This window comes from Cupressus sempervirens, chromosome 6 (genome assembly GCF_028749045.1).
Source record: "Cupressus sempervirens isolate cs-2001-9-10 chromosome 6, ASM2874904v1, whole genome shotgun sequence".
In the NCBI taxonomy this organism is placed as follows: Eukaryota; Viridiplantae; Streptophyta; class Pinopsida; order Cupressales; family Cupressaceae; genus Cupressus; species Cupressus sempervirens.
The window spans coordinates 384,043,059-384,063,914 of NC_143123.1; positions in this window are offsets into that span (position 1 = coordinate 384,043,059).

Here is a 20,856-nt window from a genome sequence, read left to right on the forward strand (position 1 = left end):
TCAAAATGTAGATATTAAAATCAAATAACCCTATAGTCTCAAAAGTGTATCAAAGCATTGAATTAGAAGTATCATAATGCAAATATGTCATCTATACTATGACAGTTGGGGTGAGGCCTTATAGTTAAGGTGATGCTCTTGTGAAAGGGAAGGGGACACACCTTCTTGGGGCTAAATTTTATAGATTGGATTTTCCCTCTTTTCATCCTTTCCATTTTTAGTTGTAAGTCTTTTAGTTTTTGTGTAACAACATCTAATGGTGATTCCTCCTCATCTCATTTAAAAGTTGTAATGTCATAGTCAGATGACAATTTTGCACCTTGTTGTGTTAATGCTAGCAGGTAATGTTCTTTGCGTCTTTTGAGTATTTTGTCCATGATATCAACAAGCTCATTATTTTTTTGAAAATCTTCAATTTTAATTTTGATGTTCTTTTCATCCCATGTGTTGGATGAACCCATTCTGAAAATGGCTCTAAATTCTAGTTGAACAAGGGTGATTCATGGGTAGTTGTATTTGACAAATAGTTTGTAGGAGTTACAAGCTCACTAAGGTTTGGAGATTTTGTACATTTGATGGTTCTTTTGGTTATTCTGGTACTCACCTATAAAGGTGATCATTTATGTTTCATGGCTACACTAGTTTTTTGCATTGGCATGAGATGTAGTTTGGGTTCCTTTAGGTCATTTTCATTTTGAAAACATGAGAATTTCTTGTAGATCATAGTTTGTTAAGCAACAAGATATGTCTAGGAGGATGTTTGAAAATGTTGATAATGGTGGAATTCAGGCTCACAAAGTCAGGTAGGGAATAGACGTGTATTTTTGGTTCATTTCTAACTTGATGTGCAAGGCTAAAATAACAATAACTATTGGATAAGGGTCTTTGTTGGAGTTAGAACATTGCTTGTTTGAAAAATGGTGATGGCCAATTTCTGAATCTCCCAGTTTGGTAGTATGTCAACAAGGGAAAAGGGTATCCAATTCTATATTCTATTTGTAAAAATAACACATCCAAGTAGCTTCTATTTTAGGATGTTTCTCAAATGCACTACAAAAAGTTTTAGATGTGCTATTTCAATGAGTATATGCACTATTTCATAGTTCACTAGGCATTGGTCTGTAGAGCATATGCATTATTTAAATGTTCAAATGTGTTATTTCATCAATCATATGCACTATTTCAAGGTGTAAATGTATCACAGAAGAGGTCAAATATATTATTTTATGGATTGGATGTGCTATATTTGGGTTATTCAACATTTTAAAGTTGTATTTTGTATTAGTTTGTATTTGCATCTTCTTAAAAGGGTTGTGGTCTAAAAATTTGAAATTATTGTGTATTACAATAGACACATCCACACACAATTGCTACAAAAATAATGAAAAATTAAGCCCACACACACCTAGAAACAAAACAAATGGCTTCCTAACAAGGTTGTTTAAGGCTGGTGACTACTAGGTCTTAGTGTTTACCCAACAATGTTTGAATTTGCCTCTTTGTGATAGAGAGCTTCCCACCAATGTTAAGGAGGTTTGGTGCAATCTCTAGTGAGACTACTAGAGGAAGGCTATATTTTCAGCATGGTTGGCTTGCATTTGATCAAGACTACAAGATTGGAAGGCATTCCCTCTCACTAGACCTACTAAAGAAAATCTTGGGAGGTAGCCCTTCTATGGAAGACTAATTTATCTAATAAAAAGAAAAAAAAGAAAAAATCAAAAGTAGGTTTAGGAGTCTAATCACTTTAGAAGAGTGAGGGAATATCCCTACTACTTTAATCTCACAAAAAAGATAGACAAGATTTTTTCAATTCCAAGCCCTTGACTAAAGAAGACAAAGGGGTTCCTAATTAAGCTAGGTGTTTGTTCATTCCTTGTTTGACTATTACTAACCCTCATAGAAGTTTTAGCATTCAGATCAACTCTTGTGAGTTGAGAGAATAGGCCTAATTTTGATTAGATTAGTGAGATCAAAATTACTACTTTGAACAAGTTATGGATTTAGAAATGCCACACTCCAATTGACGAAGGTCTAGGTATACTTATCTGGTTTGAATTTAGCAAAGGCTAGGCACATTTTTGAGGGTCTACATTCCTGCCTCATGATTTTAGTAGCTTGAGAGTTCTTATTAGCTTAAAAGAGGTTTGCAAACAACTAGAATTAAAATCTAAACATTAGGTGTGATGGTTAATAGCCCAAATCAGATGTATGATAGGAAAGAACATATGTGCCACAGAAAGTTGTTAATATGCTATAAGAATAATCAAATATGCTATTTAATAATGCAAATGCACTATAAGAATAAGAAAATGCACTGTAAGAATAATCGAATGCATTGCTAATATCTTCAAAATCATTATAGAACACTTCAAATGCATTAAAAGATTGGTCAGAAGCATGAAAACAATTTTTAAAAGCATTGCAACGTCAAGAAAATGGCAGATCTAATCTTTGTGAGCTTGGGAACATCTTTAGAAGTTTTTTGATCTTGTTATGAAGCTTCCCAAACACTATAGAACCTACAATGGGTTAGATCTACACCAATGACTAGAGAAAAACACAAATCTAAAAGAAAAAGAAAAGATTAGAAGAAAACTTGAAAAACACAAAGGCTTTAAGATGAAGCCCCACGGTGGGCACCAATTTGTACACAGTGGATTTGCATATTAATGAGACCTTAGAGAAGAGTTAAAATAGAATGAAAAGAAACTAACCTAAATCCAAGAAATCATTGTCAAATAGAGACTCTATGAACATCCCATATTTCTCTAACTACAACCACTAAGATTTCTCTCAGACCAATATGTCAGTAGCAGTTCTAGAATAGGAGTATGCCATGAATGTAGATCTACAAAGACGTATGCAAGATCTATTTGAGAATGTAGATTATATGAGTATAATAACCCTAGAATGTTATGATATAGCATGAAATAGACTAAAGATGTGCTAAATTATACTAAATATAAACATGAAAAGAATGCTAAAATGCTCTCAAAATGGCATGCATTCACTAATAAAAATGCTAAAAGATGATAACTCTAAATGTTCCTATAGTGCAGATGCCTAAAACTTGGGTCCCTTTTGTTCTTGAATTTCCCTCCCATTTATAGTCCTATTTATAGGATTTTAGAAGGGGTTGGGGTAAAGATCAAGATTTCAATTTTGATAGAAGGGTAATGGTGAAACTATAAATATCTCATAAGGCACCAAGAGAAAGAGTTCAACAAACTTAGTTTGTGAGGATAAAAGAGGATTTTTCAATTCTTTTAAATGTAAAAAGGAGGATTTTCACTTTTGTGAGAATAAATAGATTTATTGATTTAATAAATGTTCCATTTATTTTCAACTTTTGTCTTTTCCTTTTTCCTTTTTTTAATTTCATTTTATGGTTTTGTGAATTAATTTCTTTCTCTTTTTAAATTTGATTGAGGTCTTTTTTATTTGATATAGGATTTGATTGATTAATGACGTGATGTAATGATTGATTTGAAAATCAATCATTTTCATCTGATTTTATTCTTAATTTTGTGTCGTTTGATCAAAATTGTGTTGTTTTAGGTCTTTGCCAATTTTTGGGTGTCTACACCACCTTTAAGCATAATAATAAAAAATATGTCTACAATCCAAGTCAAGAATTATCCAATTTCTTCCTTTCTTTCCATGTTTAAGTAATTGAGTCTGAAGTTCAAAATGTTCAAGTTGTAGAGATGCATAAAAATATTCAAGTTTCATTTTAGTTTGACTAGTTGTCATCTAATGGCATTCCGATATACATAGAGCTCCCAATTTAGTAACTTAAGCTCTGATGCTAGATATAACCCCCTACCAAAGATCCCAAAAGAAATTAACCTAATGTTTCACTAAGTTTCCCAAACACATTTTAAAAATAATAATAATAAATAACAAGATAGAACATAGCAGAAGCAATAACTCACATACTTACAACCATCCATAAACAAATTAGATCTCCTAAGGGTTCCATGATGTTGAATCACATAAATATTTTTTTTAGTATTAAATATGATATATAAAAAATTCACATCTTTAATGATTTATTCCTCCTCAAGATTATACACTTAAGATGTATGTAGTAAACCTATTCTTGCACTTGTGAATCAACTCTTAAACCTTAGTGAACCTTATTATTATTAAAAAAAAATTGTTTTTCCCCTCATATTTTGGGCATGAAAACATCATAGATAAACCACAAGTACAAATCCAATTTAATAATATACAATTTATAAGATGCCACATGGCATAACCAGAATGCATAATCATCCATTGTACAATTCACAAGGTATGAAAATCCCAAAGAATATAAATTAGGAATAAATACAATCATCTTATAAGATCTCTAATAATCAAGTACAATACGAAAAAATATAACCATCCAATAGAAATACAAGATTAGATTGAAATGAACAACTATACAAGTATATCCAACAATGACATCTAGCTATTGGATCTCAATGGTATAAGAAACACTACCACCCTGCCCCACTAGGGAACCTAAAAGAAATTATTTCCTATTAGAGGGGAATTGAAAAATAGAGTTGTGATTTAGCCACTCTCTAGTTTCAGGGATTTTCTACTTTTTGGAGATTTGATCAAGGAAGCATAGATGGATCTTCTCAAATCAGTTCATTTGCCATAGCTTGGAGAAGGTTTGGAGCTTTTTTCATGTTTTATTAATTATGTATTATATTATTTTTCTTAGAAAAAGTCCTATAAAGTTTTCTATAGATGCATGTGTGCATGTTTCATTGTCCATGTTGTATTGTTGGGTGTGGATGAATTTCTATTGCCTTCTTTTCACTTTGATTTTGAAATTATGATGTTATGGGTGTAGAAGGACATCACTCACCCTTGGGATGGAAGAAGTGGCCTTCAAGTGAAGGGGTTAGTTGGACCTCTCCCTTGAGTAAAGATTCTCTTCCTTGGAAGGAAGAGGGATAAGCATGTAGTATGGGTTGCATGTGCCAATACATTTTTATGTACTTTGGGGGTGATAAGGGAAGAATTTTTATGTGAGTTGGTATTTATTTTGTATGCCTTGTGAAGGAAAATTTGATTTTCTATATTTGCCTTCTCCTTAGGGTTATAGGCACACCTTCATTGTTGTTTTCTATGTTTGTACTTGATTGTTACCTAGTTGGTCTTGGTTCTTCAAGTTTAGTGGGTGGTGTTGGATTTATAAGTGGGAAGAGAGTAAAGTTCTGAGGGAGGGTGAATTAGAAGTTTAAACTTGGACCCGTAAAACTTTTACCATTCATGTATCACATGCATTAATAAACTAAAATAACATATAAAACATATGCATCAATCTTGTAATCAACACACACACACACACATAACACCAAATATGATTACCCAGAAACCCTCCAAGTGAGAAGGCAAAACTGGGGTGGGGATGACACCCAAAAATCTTCACTAATACAAAATTAAAGTGTAACCAATTAAGGTCACAATGGTTTTCCCATGAATCATGATCTACCCTATGAAAGGCACACCCTGTTAAAGGCTTACACAGACTATTATGTCCCACCTTGTCAGAGGATTTCAACACCCTATTAGAAGTGTGCTTGTTAGAGGAATTCAACTTACAATAAAGTAAGCACCTTGTTAAAGGATTTCATATAGCCTATTAGGACTACACTGTTAAGAGATTTAACTGAAATCACCTATCAAAATGTCTTAGCATAGATCCTTTGGTTAGCACTTGCTTTCTTGATAACAAATCACCTCTATCCAATCTCTAATTGATCCTTCATGATCTAATGTATCAATGTTGTATCCTTCTCTATCCTTTATTCTTCACTTAACTAATTATGTAATTCACTATTGCTAAGTCACCTGTAATGCTTTGCAAATTGTCTTATTCACTCATCAAATTTGATCATTCACCCCTTGTGTACTATTCTCATCATCGTTAAAAATTTAGGGCTTCATCCTCCTTAAGAAGACTTTGATGGCTTAGGTTTAGGTATGAATCTATAGCTAAGATTCATCCATTTTTCCACTTGAAACTTCCCATTTTTTGATTAGCTACATGTAATTTCATAGGGAATCCTTATATAATTCATCCTTATCTCCAAAATATCTAAATCTATCCTTAAGTCAGCTCAAAAATGGTTTAAATAGTTGTTTGTGTCATTACAAAAATATATGTCCAAATTATTTCACTCAGCATATGAAGTCTCTAATGCTCGACATACATTATATTTATGGTTCTAACTTGGCACATGAACTGCTCAATATCTACTATTTACTCGACACTTGAATAAACTTGGCATGGTCTATCTACTTGACACTTGAGTGACTCAACACTCATTGCAACTCGCGATGGTCTAATATTTACATGTTGTGCTCAGCATGAACTAAGTAAATAGTTTAAGTGTTTTGACACTCACTTGTCAAAACCAATCTAAGATCAACATGTGGTCTCATAAAGGCCTAGGTTGGGAGGTGAGCTCTCCATGGTTTTTAGTGTTTTTTTCTATAGGTTTTCAAATGGATTTGTGTTGAAGAAAATCTTGGAATATTTCATTTTCTATTGGAGATTTCAAGATGATTTATCATGAATACTTTTAAATTGTGAAAGATCACATGTAGATATTCATTATGTAATTTTGATTTGTTGTAAATATCCAATTGTGATTGTAATATTTAAAGAGACATTTCAATGTTGTGAATACATTTCACTTTAAATATTTCCTTGAATATGATTAAAAGTAATTGAAGTTTGTAGAAATAATATGTTAATGATTTAATATGATTTTTAAAAGTGTTTCAAAAATTAAAATTGAATAGTATTTATGTGTGTGTCTCTTGCTCAAAATATGGGCATGACATGTACAAGTACATCCAACAATGACATCCAGCTGTCAGATCTCAATGGTATAGGAAACACTACCAACTCACCACACCAGGGAACCCAAAGTAAATTAACCTAAAGTTTCACTAATTTTCCCAAATACATTTTTAAAAATAAAATAATAAACAACAAGAGATAACATAGCAGAAGCAATAAATTACATGAATACAACCATCAATAAACATATTACATCTCCTAAGGTTCCATGCCTTTGAATCACATTTATAATTTTTATTAATATTAAATCTAATATATAACAAATCCACATCATAGATAAACCTCAAGTACTAATCCAATTAAATAATATATAATTACATAAGATGCCACATGGAATAACTAGAATATATAATCATATGTTGTACAAGTCACAGGGTATGAAAAGCCCAAAGAATATACATCAGGAATAAATACAATCATCTCATGAGAATTTTGATAATCAAGTACAATACAATAGAATACAACCATCTAACAGAATACAAGATTAGAATGAAAGAACAATTGCACAAGTGCATCCACCAACAACATCCAACTATTAGATCTCAATGTTATAAGAAACACTATCACCCAACCTCATGGAACCTAAATGGCCCAATTTTACTATGTTGAGGAGATAATCTCAAGTCCCATATGGATATCAATCCAAAATTCATAACCAACATCTAGGTCAAGGAAACCTTGATAGAAATCTATCTCAAAGGTACCAAGATATAAGTAATATCTAAACATAGAGGCAACAAAGACACATAGGAATGAGCAAGTGTCATCACATGAGCCAACTTTAAGGTTACCCTGGCAACCTCTCTAGACTCCAGCCCCGTAGTGTATCTATACAGCTTCAGTATCCTTTCATACAAATAAGGCATAGTAATGAAGCAATGTCGCAACCAAGCATCCTCTCTACTCCCATCCTAGCTTGTACTAGCATTCAAAGCATGGACAAGTAAAAAATTGACTCTTATTAATTGATTTTACACCTATTTAATGAAATTTTATCACTTATTAAGACAAATTACAATTGTAATACCCCAAAATTGGCTCATTGCCATCTCAACCAATTCTGGTCTATTTCTGATTGATTCTTAAGACCTATTCTAATAGGCAATTCTCATTTTGCTACTCACTACTTGACTTAATTGTCAGATATAGAAAACCCTAATCTATATTCATGATACTCATTATTTAATCCCTATAGTATGCACTCATATTAGGCACATTAAACCTATTTGATTTCAATTTAATTTAATCTAAAGTATTCATACTTCATTAAATTAAATGATCTCCTAAGGCTAATGTGCTACAGGATTAAATTTATTTAATTTAATAAATATGCCTATTCTAATTAATTAAATAAAATTATTTAATTAAATGGAGAAGCTACTTCTAAATTAATTAAACAAAGTCATTTAATTAAATGGGAAGTTATTCCTAAATTAATTAAATGGAATTATTTAATTAAATAAGAAAGTGTCTCTAATTAATTAAGTAGAATTATTTAATTAAATAGAAAAAGGTAATTATGAGAGCATATCTCATTTTATTAAATTAAATATCTCTCCTAATTTTCTCTTCAACTGAAGAATGGAAATTCCTAGTTCACTGCTGATCAAATTAGAAGTGACCTAGATCACTTACTCTCACACTGAAGTCTATCTAAGTTGACTGGCTCTTACACTCAGATCTGAGCCAGTTAACTCCCTCTAATTTTGGAATCTTCCACCTTAACTAAACCTCATCTTCAATCCTGACCATTGATTAAAATCAATCTCAACCTTTGATGGATTCTAGGAAAGTCTATTTAAGAGATCCTTATTTCCTCATTATAGAGGTTGAATTTTCATGCTATCGAATTTCTGTCACATTTTGCACTCACTTAGCTCAATACATTCTCACATATTTTCATCATTTAGCATTAAAATTGTATGTATCTAATATAGTTTCTTTTACAAGTTCTTAAGTTAGTTTGCATTATATATTTAGAGTAAATTTGCACATTCATATAGCTTAATTGCATTCAAATCCTTCATTCTTAGAGGGTTTGGTTGCCTATGCCTTGATTCTAAGGATATTAACAAGCAAAATCCCTTTAGATAGGAGGTAATAGGTCACACTATTGATCGTTCTAGATGAACAATTCAATGTTCATTTTGGGATGACTTTACAAGTAATGACCACGTTGAAGTGTGTATGAGGTTTAGAGGCCCACAATTCACAGGTACATTTTTGGCACCCACCATGGGGCCGAGAAAATTAATTTCTCAGGCCTCCTTTGCATTTTTTAATCATTTTCGTGTTCTCTATCCATACAATTCGGTACAAGTTCTGAATCTTCGCACGCGACTGTTCATTTTCGCACGAGGATTCTAAATCTTCATGAGAAGATTCTCTACGTGTCACACGAGAAAGTGCCCGAGTGAAACTTCACGTGGCACTTGTTTTCTTCATGCAGGTCATAAAGTAATTTCGTGCGGGCCAAAAAACAATTTTGCATGGCTTTGTCAGAGATCTCGCGCAAGATCTTGTAACAACAACTTTAAATTTTGAGCATTTTTTGATCTTCAGATTATCTGATTTCACTAACGTGCTTGTCTTAATCTATTCTCTAGTTTTTTGCTGCAACCTAACTATTGTTTACAGGATGTTTTTTAAATATTCCTTGTAAAACCCACTTAAACATGGATTAACGGTTTTCTTACAGGACGATTATTGAAGATACGCTTGTTAAAGATCAAATTTAAAACCCACAAAATAGTGTGTCTGCTTTTTTTATTTTTCAAACTAGTCTAATTAGGGCTTATGAACTTCCTAGGGTACAAGATGGAAGAATAAGGGATTATGCTCTTCACTACTTGGAGGTCATGACCAAGGGTGAATCAGAAACCTAGATGCTTCCGAAAGAAGACATTCCAAAGAAGGCAAGTAGCTTGGTAGTTCTCCAATGCTTATTCTCTTCTATGATAAGATAATTTCCTTTAAGGGAATCAAAATCTTTAAGGAAGAATGAGTTTGGATTGATTAAGCCAAGTGGGTAATTAATCTATTTTGCATGTTTGGGTGAGGAAATAAGGTAGAGGATTATGCTCTTTCCCCTTGAGGGAAACCAAAAACTTTGACCCTTAAATCTAGACCACTAGTCTGTGTCAATCCTTCAGAGGGCCTGCCAGAGTGATCCAACCTCTAAGAATGACCCAAGTGAGCACACTCCTTTTGCTGAAGAGATAGTCAATATGCTTTGTAGAGTGAAAGACTCCAAAGCCAGATTAATTTATTCCCCTTGATTCTTGATATCACATATCAAAGGGAAGCTCTATTTGTGAATTGGTCAGCACTAGCCCCTGGATTGCTAAGAAAGTAGTGTGCACTTTCAAATGTTGGTGTGGGCTACTGGTCTCAACTCCACTTGTGGAGCCACCAGGAATTAATACAAATGGAAGTCAATTAAAAACCTCTTAGTTAGAAGCCACCCAATTCACCTTCAAAAGGAGGCATAATCTTTGTGTAAGGAGGGGGAAGAATCTCTCCTATAGAACTCACCATAGGCATGCTACTAGATGTTTGAAGGTGGTTTACACACTTTTCCCCTACCACAAGGGTTCTCATTTAGCGTATACTATTGAGTCCTTTGAATATACCAAAAACAAGGGTGCCCTCTAGGGGGTGACATGGTTATGTGAGGTACACACATGCGCATAAGATGTGGGACAAAGGTTTTTCCTTCTCTACCCATTTTTCTTGCTAGGGATAAAAGCATGTTTGTTATCAAGTCATCAACAAAGTCCAAACCATTTTACAACAAACAAAAGTCAAGACTCCCCTATCCTATTGAGTTGCTTTTTCCTCGACAGGACTATTTTCAACTACTCCTTGCTTCCCATTGTCTTCTTTAAACACATTTCTTGAATTGCAAACTCAAAACATTGTCTAAACATCTTGCTAAGTCAACCTCACTATTTGTCCAATTGAATTTGTCTAGTAAAACTGTCTATTCTATCTAAACAATCTGAAAATCTTGTCAAAATCAGTCGCTATTGTAAAACTGGTCTGCCTTCTCACATGAAAACTTTTTAGTTTCATGCGAAATCATTTTTGTCCTCATGCAAAATCATTTTGTCCTCACACAAAATCATTTGTCCTCGTGTGGTCTGTGAAACTTTCTCTTGCCAAATTAAAACACTGTCATTGACTTTCGCGTGGCACAGAGTATAATCTCACGTGGTTCAGAATACTTCCTCGTGTGGCCTGTAAAGGTTTCTCATGCGAGAATTTGTGTCAGCATTACCACTTTTGGTCTATTTTAGCTATCTACGGCCTGTAAACTACCTTTTTTTGCATCCTCTTATCACTCTCTATGTACGAACAATCCTGAAACAATGACACTTTGCTTAGTTGAAGGCTTGTGTCTTGTACTTTGACTGGTCTCATCTCTTAAGTTACCTTTTGTCTTTATCTCTTAATACGTGTCATACCTTGCATCACATTGGTCATAATCTCTAGTTGTTCTAGCCTTTAAATCAGACCATTTTTTCCTTGGGGGATAGCATTCTTGCTATTATCTTGTCATTTTTGAGACTTAGTCTTGGTGCAGTCCTTGTCTAGGTTCTTGCTTCTTGTCCTTGTCTATGACTGTCGCAACCAAAAGAAGCAACATAATTTATCCTCTTAGACTTAGGCGAGGTCATGCCAGGGGTCATAATTGCAGCAGAGGTCACTTACCTTTCATTACAAAATCTGTATCTAGTTCGACTAGTGAGGCATCTTCATGATCCCCCTCACCTGCCAGGTCACCTTGAATTCAGTAAAAATTTTCCATAAATTTGCAACAAATTAAGAATCCTTTGTACGAAGAGGATACTGAGATAGGTAGAGGTCCTGCATTACCAAACATGATGTCTGATTCCTTTTTTAGAGGACCTTTTGAAACACAACACACTAAAACTGAACACATTCCTATAATGACTAATCGTGAACCTGAACATGGTAGTTATAGTCAACATCAAGAATCACCTAGGAATGAAAAAGAGAAAGAGAAAGACCATGATACTGATGAGGAATAGGAAGAAGTAGAAATACTCCCTAAACACCTAGCAAAATGTTGAACAGACAAAAACTTTCAAAAGGTCATGGGAATCCTACTCAACGAAGAGAAAGAAAAGTACTTTCTCAAACTTGCTTGAGAGGGAGCTAAACTGCCCTCTCATTTCAATGTGGAAACCATTATCACACTTGAAGAAGAAACTGAGACTTCCAAAATCCAAAAACAATTGAAAATTATGCAAGACCAATTGGCTTAGATGATGCATGAGAAAGAGAAACCTACAAAGACATACACATTGGACGCTCTTTGTCCATTTCCATTTGATAAAAACATAAACATGCCACCTTTCCCACAAGGTGTAGAGCTACCCAAATATGACAAGTACTTTGGAACTACTAATTCCCAATATCACTTGTGGGAATTTGGTGCTTTGTCTATGGATTTTATACATAATCAAACATACCTCATGCATTTATTCCCTAGAAACCTAGGTGGTCAGACTTTGGAGTAGTTCTCACATTTACCTCCTGGTATCAAGATGTTTGATGAAATTGCCAATCTATTTGTTTAGCAATATTCTCATAACATACAACACCCTATCAATATTTGAGATCTATGCAACCTTGAACAGAAAGCTAGAGAACCTTTTCTCACATTCCTCCAATGTTGGAGATAGTTGTACACTAAGTATTCTCACAAAATTCTAGAAATAGAGAAGCTTGACATTTTCACTAATAACCTCCTACCTAATTTTGAATAGAGAGTCCAACTTCAAGGTCCACATACCTTTGAAGACATGATCACACATGCTATCCGTATTGAGGAATTTATGGTCAAGAAAGGTGAACTCACTCTTTAGGGAGACATAAAACAAGGTTCCACTTCCAACAGGGATAAAACCAAACATGTCAATAAGAACTGAGAAATTGTACATGATGGAGTTGTTGACAATGTCACACCCAAATCTACTAAAGCAGCATTTAATCTCACAGATGGCCTCAAAGTGGCCAAAAATGTTAAGAAACCTCCCCCTGACAACAAAACATCCAAGAAAAAACCAAGAAAATTGTGGACAACATGCCCTAAGCAAGAGTATACACCCTTGGGAGAACCTTTGGATGTGGTTTACAAAACATTACTACAACATAAGCTTATTTCACCAATGGGTAACCCTCATCCCTATGATCCACAACCATGTCCACCATGGTGGAACGAGACCTCATTCTGTGAGTATCACCAAAACAAGGGACACAAAACTAGAAACTATATAAACTTGTGCCATAAAGCCTAGGACATGATTGATGCCAATGATCTTGTGGTAGATGGACATAACAAAAACTTAGATCACAAGGCGTTCAAAGAACCTTTCCCAGCTTATGAAAAAGGAGAGACTTCGAAACCACAACCCTACAACAAGGTCAACTATACATATTCCAATGATGACAATGTCATTCACATGGTTGAACCTATGGATTTTGAATACTACAACATTATTACCATTAAGGGCAAGCAAGATAATGACAAACCCAAGATACACAATTAGAAACTATATAAACTTGCGCCAAAAAGTCCAGGACATGATTGATGTCAGTGATCTTGTGGTAGATGGACATAACAAATTCTCAGATCACAAGGCATTCAAAGAACCTTTCCCAGCTTATGAAAAAGGAGAGACTTTAAAGCCACAACCCTACAACAAGGTCAACTATACATATTCCAATGATGATAATGTCATTTACATGGTTGAACCCATAGATTCTGAATACTACAAAATTATTACCATTAAGGGCAAGCAAGATAATGACAAACCCAAGACACCATTTGTCTTGAGAGGCCCTACTTCCAATGGAATGGATAATACACCTTCACAACACTGTGCTAATTTTGTCACTTGTTCTCGTGCCAAGTTAGTGCTCAAAGGCCTTGCGCCTCCTACTCCAGATCTTGTAAAACACAAAGAAAATGCCCTTGCTGGACCATCTGGAAAAGGTGTAAAACCCACAACAAACTTAACAGCAACCAGTTATAGTGTTCTCGATCAATTGAAACAAACTACTGCTCAGATTTCCATCTTTGAGTTGCTTAAAATCTCGCCTGCTCACAGGCAAATTCTAGACAAAGCCCTCGCTAAGGCAAATGTTCCTCAAGATCTTGATCTTGAGAAATTTCAATCCATGGTAGGTCACCTAACCTCACCTTATCTTATGATCTTCTCTGAGGAGGATGATAACTCACTGAGTCACCCACACAATCAAACTTTACACATTGAGGTTATGATCCATCATACATGTGTTCGTCGGGTACTCATTGATAACGGTGCTAGCCTAAATATTGTCTCTACTACTCTACTTAGACAATTGAATTGTTTTGAGGACTCTATTGATCCTCGATGAAAGATCACTATCGAAGTGTATGATGAAGTGGAACAAAAGTCTCTAGGTCTTGTGGTTTTACCAATTCACATTAGTCCTATCGAAAGGGATGTCACCTGTCAGGTGCTTGACATTCCCTTGGCCTACAACATTTTTTTAGGATGGCCATGGATACATGAGTTGCATATTGTGCCATCCACATACCACCAATGCATCAAGTTCCCATTTCATGGCTCTGAAGTTACTATTCTCACCACTACTAGCTACACCTACAATATGCTCAAAGATGTTGAAACTTTCATCCCTGCTAACCATGAGTCCATTGATTATCACAACAATAAGATGAAACAAATTGAGCAGTCATTCAAACTAAAATAAACTGGCATGGGAGAGTACCACATTGAACCGTTGCTATCATTAATGTCTCTCCCAAAGTCTCCTTGACATTATGGGAGACCCTCAAAGGCAAAGAAGCCATTCATACTGACACCCCAGACCAAGTATAATGGTTCTTTTGTCAAGGCTATAGTTCCCTTAGAAGATGAAAGTGAAAAAAGAGCCATTGTTGCATGGCTTTACAGAGAAGAGGCTCTAGTAGACCTAATAGAGAAAGCTCACAAAATCACTCCTAAGAAATATGGGCCTTGTCTTAGGCTTATGAAGCATTTTGGTTACAAGGGAACTGGCCCTATTGGGTGCAATAACAATGGCCTAATTGATCCTCTCAAAGCAAGAGCTCGAAGCAACTATGATACAACTAGCCTAGGATTTAAGAAGGTTCCTTTTCATTTGGGACCAAACAAATTCATACCAACACCTAAGAGTTCATCTGAAAATGAGTCACAAGCTGAGTCAGATACTCAAGAGGAAGAATCTAAAGATGAGGATTCCTACCCTCATCCTATTCCTTATGATCTCGCTAAATTATTTGTTGAGCCAAATGACTTTGTACCACGTGTTAGCATTGTGGATGATACTAGTGATTCTTCTGAGGACAATACTGAACAACTCAAATATCACTCAGAAAAGGGAGAATCTAGTCAGTCATGCCATGTTGAGTATTTGTGTAAGAACCCAGAGGACAAAGGTGACTATGTCCCTATCATTGTAGGGGAGTTCTATAATCTCTCGCCATGTAGCACTGATTCTAAGGAATATGAGTTTGACTCTCTTTCAGAAGTGACTACTGATAAAGACATTGACCAAGTGCATGTCTATGAAAACCAAATTGAAGTGGGTGAAATGTCTAGGGTTAGGTCACATGGGTAGGATCCAACTAGTTTCCTAGAGTCATCAAATACTAATGTTCGTACTTCAAGGCATTTGAACACACCTGTGGACAAGGTCGTCGTAGGTCTTAAATTTTTGGTCCAAGCACTTAATGAATATATTGTGAACATAATTGAACCAACCACTACTCTCTCACTCACACATCTCGAGCTTATAGACTGGAACCCCAATGCATCTAGCAAAGTCCCCACATTTTGGAATGACTATGCTCTTGCTTGTTACCTAAATGCTATCGAACCTATAACATCTTCCACCAATGCGAAAAGCATCAACATGACTAAGGTTGACATCAAATATCTTAGTCACACAATTAAAAAGAAAAAATACAAAAAGGTCCGATGGTGAAAACCACATTGTGGTAGTATTGAAACCCAAAAAAGTAAAAACAAAAGATGTATCCAAGGGTAAAATCCTCTTTGAGGCACCCATAGATGAGATATTTGATGTACTTCCTAGTCACTTTTAGGAGATATCATCAATGTTGATAGAGCCAACATGGCCAATTAACCTGGGCACAAAAGAACATCCTCATATGATACATCTAGCACAGTCACTATCACCTGAAGAGAAGGAGCAATTCATTTCCTTTTTCAAAGAAAAGAAAATAAATTTTTCTTGGACATACTCTGACATGCCAAGATTGGATCTTGATCTTGTCATGCATCATTTGTCCATAGCACCAAGCATCAAACCAATTAAATAAAAGCTTCAAAAAATGCACCCTCACGTTGCATTGCTTGTCAAAGTAGAATTGGAGAAACTTATAAAGGCTGGTTTCATTCGTGCAATTTATTGTGCTGAATGGATATCCAATATTGTTCTAGTTTTCAAGCACGATAAATCTATCAGGGTTTGTACAAACTTCTGTGATCTTAACTTGGCATGTCCTAAAGATGAATTTTCGCTCCCTAATATTGATATGATCATGGACATGACAGCTGGCTATGAGATGTACTCACTTATGGATGGTTTTTCTGGATACAATTAGATAAAAATTGTGCTAGAAGACTAGGAGAAAATGGCTTTCACATGTGCATGGAGAACCTTTTGTTGGAATGTGATTCCATTTGGCTTGAAGAATGCTAGTGCTACATATCAGTGGGCTATTACTACAATTTTCCATGATATGATGCATAAGACCATGGAAGACTGTGTTGATGATACATTGGTCAAAAGTGCTAAACGTAATACTCATCTACAAGATTTGGGGCCCATCCTAGATCATATGGAAAAATTCAGTCTTTGACTCAATCCTAAGAAATGTGCATTTGGTGTCACATCAAGAAAGTTGTTGGGATACATTGTTTCTGCAAAAGGATTTGAGGTATTTTCAAAAAAAGTACAAGCAATAATGGACATGCCACCACTGCAGAACATTAGTCAGATGAGAGGACTACAGGGAAGGCTTCAATCTATTTGCACGTTTGTTTCAAAATTGGCAGATAGATCACAACCCTTCACAAAGCCCTTACATAAGGGTGTGAAATTCAATTGGAGCTAGGATTGTGAGAAAAGCTTAACATAGATCAAACAATATCTTGTCAATTCGCCAATCCTGATGCCTCCTATTCATGGGAAGCCTTTTCTTTTATACATTTCAGCCACTAAAACATCTTTGGGAATCCTGTTGGCTCAAGAAGATATGGACAACAAAGAAAGAGCTATTTATTACTTGAACCAGACATTGGTCTCTTATGAGAAGAACTACAACATTATTGAGAAAGCTTTCTTGGTAGTTGTCTTTGCTTCCTAGAAGTTGAGACACTACATGCTTGCCCACACTACATGGATCATGGCTAAAATAGACCCACTAAAGTACTTGCTCAGTAAGGAAGCTCTCACAGGAAGATTGGCTAAATGGGTTATGATACTCAGTGAGTTTGACATCCAATACATTGAATGCAAGGCTATCAAGGGATAGGCAATTGCAGATCAATTAGCCAATGCACCCATACAGAGTCTTCTGCCAATGAAAATTGATTTCCCAGATGAGTCAATTCTGACACTCATGCACCACACATGGGTTATGTTCTTCAATGGGTCCTTCACATAACAAGGATCTAGTGTTGGATTACTCTTCATTACACCACAGAGATACTCACTGTCTAAAGCATACAAGATTCTATTTCCTTGTACAAACAACATTTTTGAATATGAGGCTTTGATCAATGGCATGAAAATTGTAGCCAAATGGAGAGTGGATTAGTTATATATCTTTAGTGACTCTCATCTTGTCATCAACTAGGTTAATGATGTGTACCAAAAAAAGGATGAGAAACTAATTCCTTACAAGTGCATGGTTGATGACTTCAAGAAGTATTTTGCACACATCACCTTCCAGCAAGTTCCACGAGCAGATAATAAAGTGGTTGATGCCATGGCCACCCTGGCCTCCCTACTACAAATGCCTAAAAATGATCTCCGACATGAGTTCTTGGTGGAAGCATTACACTACCTAGCCTATGACACCCCTGATTCTAAGATGATCTGTTCTGTTATAGGACAAGAATCATCTCGCTATCATCACATTTATTCCTACCTTTGTAATCAAACCATTCCACAAGGTCTAACCCAAAATGAGAAACATTACCTACTCCATAATGCTTCACACTATGTCATTATTGCTGACAATCTATATAGCAGAGGTCTCGACAGAACACTCCTTAGGTGTTTAGAACTTGAAGAGTCCAAACACACACTAATTGACATTCATGAGGGCATTTGCAAAGCTCATTCCAATGGCTTGACACTAGCTCACAAACTCCTTCATGCTGGTTACTATTGGCCCAAAATGGAGTAAGAAGCTATCAAGTATGCTAGGTCTTGTAAGCAGTGTCAACTACATGGGAATTTGATTCATGCTCCAGCCAGACAGTTGATTCCTTCTACTACAACATGGCCATTTCAATAATGGGCCTTCAACTTGGTGGGATAGATCCACCCAACCTCCTCTAATGGACATAAGTTCATTATCATGGCTACAGATTATTTCACAAAGTGGGTAGAGGCAATCCCTCTTACAGTTGCTGATGGAAAAACTGTAGCACTTTTCATCACAAACTACATCATCTGTAGATATGGTGTACCATCCTTAATCATTACTGACAATGGAGGACAATTCAAGAACAAAGACCTCAAGGAATTGTGCAAGAAATTCAAAATCACACAACATTGGTCTTCCATTTATCACCCCCAGGGTAATGGCCAGGTTGAGGCATCAAATAAGTTGATCCTCAAAATTCTTCATCGCATAGTCAGCAAGTCAGGGAGAGACTGGCATCTCTAGATCAATCCAACTCTATGGGCATATAGGACAAGCATTAGAACTCCAACGGGCACAACTCCCTTTGCATTGGTGTATGGGGTAGATGTTGTGCTCCCAATAGAGGTTGAGATTCCTACCTTGAGAATCTCTATGAAGGGCCTTATCAATGATGATGACTATAGGATAGCTTGGCTTCAAGAGCTTGTGTTACTAGATGAACGTCAACAAGTGGCATGTGATCATCTATGAGCATATCAACAACGAATGGCAAGAAGCTACAATTAAAGGGTCAAGCCACGTGACTTCGAGCTAGGTGATCTCATCCTAAGAGAGAACCCTAAGAATCAACAACAACGAGTACAAAAAAGAAAGTTTGAACCAAACTAGCTCGGTCCCTATATTAGTACTGCAGTATATGGATCTGGTGCCTATCAGCTTTCCACAACTAAGGTAGAAGTGCTCAAAGAACCTATCAACACTCTCCACTTGAAGTGATTTTATAGTTGATCTAATATCAACAAGCTCTTTGTACATATTTATATGTCTTGAAAAAAATCTAAAAACTTGAAGAAGTCCTGAAAAAAATTGTTACCATGGTGAAAACCTAGTAATAGGCACCTTGGTAACACTAAAAAAAAGTGAAAAATCTCAAAAATACAAAAAAATTCAAAAAAAGAAAAATACAAAAAAATCAAAAAAGAGAGAAAAATACAATTTTTTTTTTTGAAAAACAAAAAAAGTGCTATTAGTGAAAACCTGGAAACAGGCATCATGGTAGAAAAAGAAGGAAAATCCTCCCAAGAAGGTGAAAACCTAGTAAACAAGTGCCTCTTGTTCCCAATGCTCCATCCTGCAACACATCTTTTGGCTATCATGTATAGTCGCTTTCATGCTTTCACTTTCCTGCTTTTCCTACTTTTTGCTCATGTATCCATGGATTCAGTCTTATTATAGCTTGAGGACATTCCCCTATAGTGTCACCCTTTTTGAGATTCTCCTCATAGGATCTCCTTTGCGACAGTCACTAGTGGTCCTCACTGTGTCTGCCTACTGTCACTAGTGTCACTACTTTCAAGATTCTCCTCATAGGATCTCCTTTGTGACAGTCACCAGTAGTCCTCACTACATCTACCTACTATCGCTAGTGTAACTATTTTTGAGATTCTCCTCATAGGATCTCCTTTGTGAAGTCACCAGTGGTCCTCACTGCGTCTACCTACTATCGCTAGTGTCACTATTTTTGAGATTCTCCTCATAGAATCTCCCTCATGATAGTCACCAGTGATCCTCACTGCGTCTGCCTACTGTCACCAATGTCCCTCATTTTCAAAGATTCTCCTCATAGAATCTCTTTCACAACAATCACTAGTTGTTTTAACTGTGTCTGCCTATTGTTGCTTGGGTTACGACTCTAGGTTCCTTTATGGAAGATCTCTCCTGTGTCAGTCACCAGTCATCCTAGCTGTGTCTGTCTACTATCACTCAGTCCTTCTTAGGTTCTTCATCATGAAGATTCCTATTTGACCTCAATCACCAGTCATTTTGACTATGTCTACCTACTATTGTCACCCTACTAAAGAGATTTCTTTCAAATGTGTTCTGGACACTGACACTTGACATTAATCCCAAAAACATTTACTTAAAAATGACATACTTGTTTGGATATACTCAGCTTTTTCTTTGTTTTCTTTGTTTTTGCTTTATCATATCTCCTCAAGAAACTCGATGATGTCATCTTTGACTAGAGAAGTAATGACTAGGGGCATGATCTTTTCTTTGCTTTCTGTTTTTGATTTAGTTCCAATTAGTTGACATATTCCTATAAGAGGGGTGTCCACTATAAGAGCCTCCATCTCGTATTGGATGGTTGTATGTACCTCGAATCCTTTTATATGAATACATCAATAATGTTGGTTCATCTCCTTTTTTTTTGGAGTGAACTCTTCATGCTACAATAAATATTGATACTCATCTTACTAAGTGAACCTACGAGTCACTACGAGTATACCTAGCACACTTC